Raw genomic sequence first — 7,718 nt, 5'->3', positions numbered from 1 at the left:
GGCATCTCTCTCAAGAACATATCATACAACGCGTAACAAATTACTGTTGGAAAATTGATAGAAAAGCGCATAGTTATGATGTTATTCATGGCAATGATTAGTATATAGGAATTATGTCCGTGATAAGTAGACCGACATATATCTACATCTACTACTATTACTCTATTTCGAGAACGTTTCTATGCTTGCCTCTCTAGGTATTGAGTTCATAACAAACATAGTAATGTTTGAAGCATGATGACATAATGTAGACAAAATAAGACCAATCAACATGATCAAAACCCGTCATTTTACCCTTAGTAGCAACAATATAAATATGTGTCTCGCTAACCCTTTTGTCATGAAGTGAGGACATCGCAAGATTGAACCTACTACTACGCACCACTTCCACTGAAGATCTAACCATCAACTTGGCCAAAGAAAACTCATAGATTGGAAAGCATTACATAGCTATAACAATCACACGTAATAAAGATCAAAATATAACCCAATTACTTTCAATGAATAATCTGATCATAAGCTCACAATTTATCGAATCCCAATAAACACACCACAAAAAAAGATTACATCGAATAGAACTCCGAGGAGAAGATTGTATTGAAGATCAAAGAAAGAGAGAGAGCCATCTAGCTAATCACTATGGACCCGTATGTCTATGGGGAACTACTCACACATCATCATAGGTGCAACAAGGTTGATGTAGAAGCCCTCCATGATCGATTCCCCCTCCGACAAAGTACCAGCGGAGGCCTCCAGATAGGATCACAGAAGAACCGAGGCTTGCTGCGGCGAAATAATTGTTTCGGGCTCCGCTCTCGTGATTTTTGGAATGTAGGGAATTTATGGAGTTGGAATTAGGTCGAACGGGTCTACGAGGGGACCACAAGCTCAAGCGCCCCCCGGGGTGTGTCGTGTGAGCTTGTGGATTTCTCGTATATCTTCTAGCCTCCTCCCGAAGCTTCCAAGGCCCCTTCTGGTCCAGAAAAATCACCGTAAAGTTTTATCGCGTTTGGACTTTGTTTGGTATTGCTTTTCTATGGAACAATAAAATAGGCAAAAACAGAAACTGGCACTACGCACTAGGTTAACAGGTTAGTTCCAAAATTGATATAAAATTGCATATAAAGTATACAAGATTGATAATATAATAGCATGAAATAAAAAAAATAGATACGTTGGAGACTTATCAATCCATGTTTTGCTTCTTCATCTCAAACAGTTTTTCACTAGGATGTGATCATGTAGGAGACACTTGAGCTTGAAATTGATATTGATCATGATCTTTTTATCGACATTAATGTTTGGTACATCACCACTTGGTTGATCTTGCCCTTGATCTTGATCGGGAACATGAGGGACTTGTTCTTGTGCTTGGATAGGTTCATGATCTCCCATAACATCTTGTACTCGTGGTGCGGGTGATGACTTCCCTTGTAAAGAATCTACAAGACGGATCCTACTCCTTCTACTTGGACTTAGGGTGTTTCTTGTGGATGAATGTGGCCTAACCTCATAGTCTGTATAGAACGAGCCTCATTACCTACAATACTAGGAACAATTTGCTCCACACTGGAGCCATTATCTTCATCAAACTCCACATTTACCATTTCTTCAATGCACCCAGTGGATTTATTGAGAACATTATAAGAATGATAATTTTATGCATATTGAACAAATATGCCCTCATAAGTTTTAGGCTCAAACTTAGCTAACCAGGTTTTGTTGTTTAGAATGAAACACTTACAACCGAAAACTCCAAAGCATTTGACGTTAGGATTTCCCATGATTGGGAGTTCATATGGGGTCTTGTACTTGAGCTTGCAGAGATAAATCCGATTTGTGGAATGACACACGGTGTTGATGGCTTTAGCCCAAAGCTTATATGGAGATTTATAGTCATCAAGCATGGTCCTAAGCATATCTATAGGAGTATGGTTCTTCCTCTCTGCAACACCATTTCACCAGGGAGTGTACGCCGCGACATATTTATGATTGATCTCCTCATCACTCAAGAATTTGTCCATCGTATAATTCTTGAACTCAGAGTCATTGTTGAGGGAGTCTCGGATTAAGGGGTCCTCGGGCGTCCGGGCTATGTGACATGGGCCGGACTAATGGGCCATGAAGATACAAGACAAAAGACTTCCTCCCGTGTCCGGATGGGACTCTCCTCGGCATGGAAGGCAAGCTTAGCGTGTGGATATGAATATTCCTTTCTCTGTAAACCGACTCTATACAACCCTAGCCCCCTTCAGTGTCTATATAAACCGGAGGGTTTAGTCTGTAGAGGCAATCATAATCATACAGGTTAGACAATTAGGTTTAGCCATTATGATCTCGTGGTAGATCAACTCTTGTAACCCCTATACTCATCAAAGTCAATCAAGTAGGACATAGGGTATTACCTCCATCAAGAGGGCCCGAACCTGGGAAAAACATCATGCCCCTTGTCTCCTATTACCATCAATCCTTAGACGCACAGTTCGGGACCCCCTACCCGAGATCTGCCGGTTTTGACACCGACATTGGTGCTTTCATTGAGAGTTCCGATGTGTCATCACCAGAAGGTCCGATGGCTCCATCAGTCATCTACAACAATGCTGCCCTGAGGGAGGTCTTTCTCCCCGGGCAGATCTTTGTGTTCGGCGGCTTCGCACTGCGGGCCAACTTGCTTAGCCATCTAGAGAAGATCGACAGCTACACCCCAAGTCACCAGATTAGTTTTGGAAATCTGGATTACATCGCTGATATCTAAGGCGACTTGATTTTCCAATGATTCGCGACCCCAACCTCCGCTCTGGCCTTAGATCCGGAGCGCATCTCCAGGTCCGAAGACGGTATTCCCGAGCCTGCCAGACTCTCTGCGGCTATTAAGGATGTGTTTGGTTTGAGGGACAGACTAGGGTGGCTGAGGGCATCCCGAACCAGTTGGCTAGGGATAGCCTTTTTTTGTTTGGTTGGAAGGGTGAGGTTATCCCATGTTTTGTTTGGATGGAAGGATGAAACATGGTTGGGGATAGCCATTGTAGTGTTTGGTTCGAGGGATAATCAAAGAATAAGGGTTGTGGTAACCTTTTTGACTTGAGATGATGAGATTACCCTCATAATTTGCACTTTTTCAATGAAAGGAAGGAAAATATGTTGCTTACAGTCATAATTTCGAAATTTTACACTATTTCACAACAGGCCAAAACAAAACAATAGAGCAAACTTTGAACTTCATCACATATAATAATTCAACATTTCGTATATATAGAACTCAAGTGCATAGAACTCATAGTTCAACATTCCATGGAGTACTACTAGAACCTAATAGTTATACAACCATAGTTATTGTCTGGTTGCATCAAAAGAGTTAATCAATACAACCCATAGTTCATGTTTTGGTTGCATCAAAAGTACAAGTCAATCACCAGTTCACCACATATGCACTCACCATCCTTACACTTTAGGGAAGGTACTCTTGACATACCTAGAAACCCAAACCTTCCTTTGATCCTCTTCTAACACCTTGAATGCCATAGCAACACGAGGATTGTCAACCAAATATGCATAGTAATGAGCAAGGTGATCCAAACTGAAACCAGGAAGTACTTTCATGCTCTCCCAAAGACCATCTATGGCATTGTTCTCACTGCTAGTACTCTTCTCTATCGCAATAGCAATTCTTTCACTAGATGCTAGTATGGTTGCGTGCAACTTGTCTTTTGCACAAGGATTTGGTTTGGCTTTCTTTGGTTTGGGACCAGATGAACCGACATTAGTTGATTGCGCAACCTCCTCATTTGGGGTAGTGGGTTTCTTGGCTATCTCTTCTTCAAGATTTACCACTTCTATAGCAAGAGGGTCACTTGAGCCTTTTGCATATTGCCCTGTAGCCATGCTCCCTCCAGCTATATTCACCATCTCCTTATAATGAGTAATAGTCTTGTTAAGGTATTGTTCATCCTCTAGGTGAGCCTTGTAGATCCAAAATAAGTAATTTCAGTAAGTATTTTGACATAAAGAAACATTCAACAAGTATTTTAGCATATAGAAATAATTTCGGCAAGTATTTGAGCATAAAAGAAAGATGTACAACAAGTGTTTGGACATAAAGAAACAATTCCAGCAAGTGTTTGGTCATAAAGTAACATTCCAAAAATTATTTCAGCATAAAAGAAAGATGTACATCAAGTGTTTGGACATAAATAAAGATGTACAATGATTGTTTGGACATGAAGAAATGATTTCCAACATATATAGGTAATTTCAGCAAGTGTTTGGACATAGAGAAACAATTACAGCAATTGTTTGGACATAAAGAAACAATTCCAGCTAGTGTTTGGACTTGTATATACTGATTTCAGCACGTATTTCAACTTACAGATACTGATTTCAGCAAATATTTGAGCATGAACAAAGAAGTACAACAAGTATTTAACTTAAGAAACCAATTACAACAAGTACTTTCAAACAATGAGAACAAGTAGAATGATTTGTGTAAAGGAAGAATAACAACAAATACTCATGGGCATGAAAATAGTTACCTTAACATGATTTGTGTAATGCTCATGATCAAGAACAATCATACACTTGTCCTCATCCCATAGTGCACCACTCAACTCCTTGAGTTTCACTATTTTCTGAAGTTTCCTCTTCCATGTCCTATTATGATTTTTGATCTGATCTCCATTCAAGTTAAGTTGGAAATGCTCATTCAAAGCAATGGCACAAGCGTTGAACTGTGATTGCTTGAAGGCAGTGCTTGTTCTATTGCCATTGGAGACTAAATCACTTAGCCATGTCAGCATGAACTTTGACATGGTAGGTGTCCATGAAACTTGCTTAGCAGCCATTCCCTACAATTTCAGCAAGTGTTCGGACATTGACAAACTAATTTCAGCAAGTAGTTGGACATAACAAAATAGTTTCACAAAGTAATTGGACATAACAAAACAATTTCAGCAACTTAAATTGTCATTACGAATGCCATCTCAGAAAATAATATGTCCTTACAAATAAGTTCCAACACAATAGTTCCAAAGTACAATAGTTCATCATAACAAGCTAAATGACATAGTAGTTACTACATATGTTAACCTTGCAAATGGTTTTGTCGGTCTTCCCACATTTGATCAGTGAGTCCTTGCCTAAAATTAGCCATGTATGCATGTTCATGTGCTTGACCACTTGATGATGAAGCATGAGTAATATTTGGCACCCATTCATCCTCGGGTATTATATATTCATCTATCCCATCATTTATAACCCAATTATGAATAATGCAACAAGCCACAACAATGTCTACTTGTGTTGGATAGGGAAAGAATGGGGTGGCATCATCAAGTATCTTGAATCTTCTCTTAAATGACCCAAATGCACGTTCTACGGTCACACGGAGAGAAGAATGCCTAAGGTTGAACAACTCCTTCTCATTTTGCACGGGGTTGTTTCCCCACTCATTCAAGTGGTACCTCACGGCACGAAAAGGAGGCAAAAACCTGGTTTGGCTCCATATCCAGCATCAACTAGATAAAATTTTCCTAAACAAGAAATATTTGGGTTACTTGGTTATATATATAAATACCCCATTGACAAGACAGATGTATATAGTTCATCTATTACCTTGTGGGACACGTAGACCATTTTCACATTCTAAAGCATCACGTAAAACTAGAGCATCATGTGATGTCCCCTCCCAACCGGCCAACACATATGTGAATCGAAGGTCAAAATCTACAGCCGCCATCACATTTTGAGTAGCATAAGTCTTTCTACCACGAAAAGCAGCCTCCATATCCGGTGTAACCGAGGCTCGCACATGTGTACCATCAATAGCTCCAATACAATCCTATTTGGTGAAAACAAAAACCCAAATATTAGGATCAAAACAAATTCATGCCTACAATGACAAAATATAATTGTCACTTGGTCTCATACCTTAAAGTATGGATCCCACTGGTAGTTTCCTTCTATTTTGGTTTGGGTCTCCAATGAAGGCTTCCTAATAAGGTCATCTCGAAGCTCACCAATGGCATGGAATACCGTTTTGAAGTAACGGCTCACGACTTCACCGGATCTACCAAAATTGGCACCAATTACCCTATTTCAAAAGTTGTGCTCAACGGTGTGCAAGAACATCGCTACTTGTTGCTCAACAGTCAAGTGTATTGTGTCCTTTAGCAAGTTGCGATCACTAAAGAGTTGACAAAACCTAAAGAAAGGTTCTCTCCCAAGCCTAAGCATGTTCACACAAATTGTGTCATTCTTCCATATTTTGTTGTCAAAATACTCTCTTCTCATCCTATCTCTCTCATCAATTGGGGCATACGTAATTGCTTCTCTTCTTTTTCTTTTTCTGGATTGAACAACGAATGCTATCATGCTGATAAACCATTGGGCCGCAGTCGCGTAAATTAACATATTTGTTTCTTTGTCCATCTACAATTCAATTAGAATGATACTTTAACATGTGAACAAGAATAATTTAATAGCACAAAATCTGTCTACAAGAAGCCAATTATTCACAGGTAAATCGACGTTCTGTTCTAGTGTCAAATATTTCAGAGAAAGAAACAGGGGGTAGGTGGTCGAGTGTATGTTTTACCTCAGATTGAAGTTGTGCTGCTAGATGTGCTCACGGTGACTTTCAGATATCCTGTAACAATAGACAATGTACATCAGTTCCGGCAAAAAAATAGATAATATACATCAGTCTAGCACACGCACACATGAGCATACTCTAGCACACGCACACATGAACACTACGCATCAGCCAACAACAGCAAAGCATCAAGCACACACACATCAGAACACACACACACACACACGCCGACGCGGCCTAGCGGACGCAGTCGCGCATGCAGCCACTCGTCGGGGAATCCTCTTCCACCTCCGCTAGCACACCCTGGTGGTGAGATCCCCCCATGGCCAGGCTCCCCACGGTGGGCAAGGGCGACCTCCTGGTGCCGCTCGCGCCTTCTCAAGCCCCCAGCCGCCGCCCTCGTTCAGATCGAGTCGCGCCGCCGCCTCAAATCTAGCCCGTGTCGCCCCTGTGCACACCCTTCGCAACGGCCGGCCGACACACGCGATTGATGGAGGTATGGAGATAGAAGGAAAGGAGAGGAGAGGGAAAGAGTAGAGAAGGACTCACCTCGCGCCGGCCTCTGCTAGATGTGTCACCGTCGCTGCCGCCGCCGCTCACAAAAGGGAGAGATGAGGAATGGGGAAAGTGAGGGTTTCGCGAGGGGTGAGCGGGGGTCAATACCCGAAAATAATGTTTCACGCGTGAACGCAGCGACGCGCGCGGGGGGTGGCTGGCGTGACCCGCCAGTTTTTCGCGGCTAACCCCAGCCCCGTTTTCGGCGAATATTCCAAGCATTTGGTTGCCCCTATCCTCCCTCGCCTCGGATCCAAACGGGTGGCATCCCTCGTATAAAAGGGCTATCCCTGTCCCTCGGAGGATATCCCTGCAACCAAACGCATCCTAAGCCTAGTACGGGTGAGGGATTCCTAGACTAAGGGGTCCTCAGGCGTTCGGCCTATTGGATATGGGCCGGACTGATGGGCCGTGAAGATACGAAGACCAAAGACTCTACCTGTGTCCGGATGGGACTCTCCTTGGCGTGGAAGGAAAGCTTGGTGACCAAATATGAATATTCCTTTCTCTGTAACCGACCTTGTATAACCCTAGATCCCTCCTGTGTCTATATAAACCGGAGGGCTAGGCCCGTAGA

The 7,718-nt window shown here is 42.2% G+C and overlaps 1 long non-coding RNA gene across 1 annotated transcript; it reads right to left on the bottom strand.

The window, feature by feature from the left end:
- Positions 1-3,725: 3,725 nt before the first annotated feature.
- LOC123147259 (uncharacterized) lies at positions 3,726-7,190 on the bottom strand. Its single transcript, XR_006473146.1, has 4 exons — positions 7,136-7,190; positions 6,590-6,640; positions 4,530-4,841; positions 3,726-3,960 (listed from the first exon to the last, which is right to left on the bottom strand). It is a non-coding gene; the product is annotated as an uncharacterized lncRNA (long non-coding RNA).
- Between the last annotated feature and the right edge of the window lie 528 nt (positions 7,191-7,718).

The sequence above is a fragment of the Triticum aestivum genome, chromosome 7A (assembly GCF_018294505.1).
Source record: "Triticum aestivum cultivar Chinese Spring chromosome 7A, IWGSC CS RefSeq v2.1, whole genome shotgun sequence".
Taxonomy (NCBI): domain Eukaryota; kingdom Viridiplantae; phylum Streptophyta; class Magnoliopsida; order Poales; family Poaceae; genus Triticum; species Triticum aestivum.
Note: the sequence above shows the minus strand (reverse complement) of the source record. Positions and strands in the feature narration are given on the sequence as shown.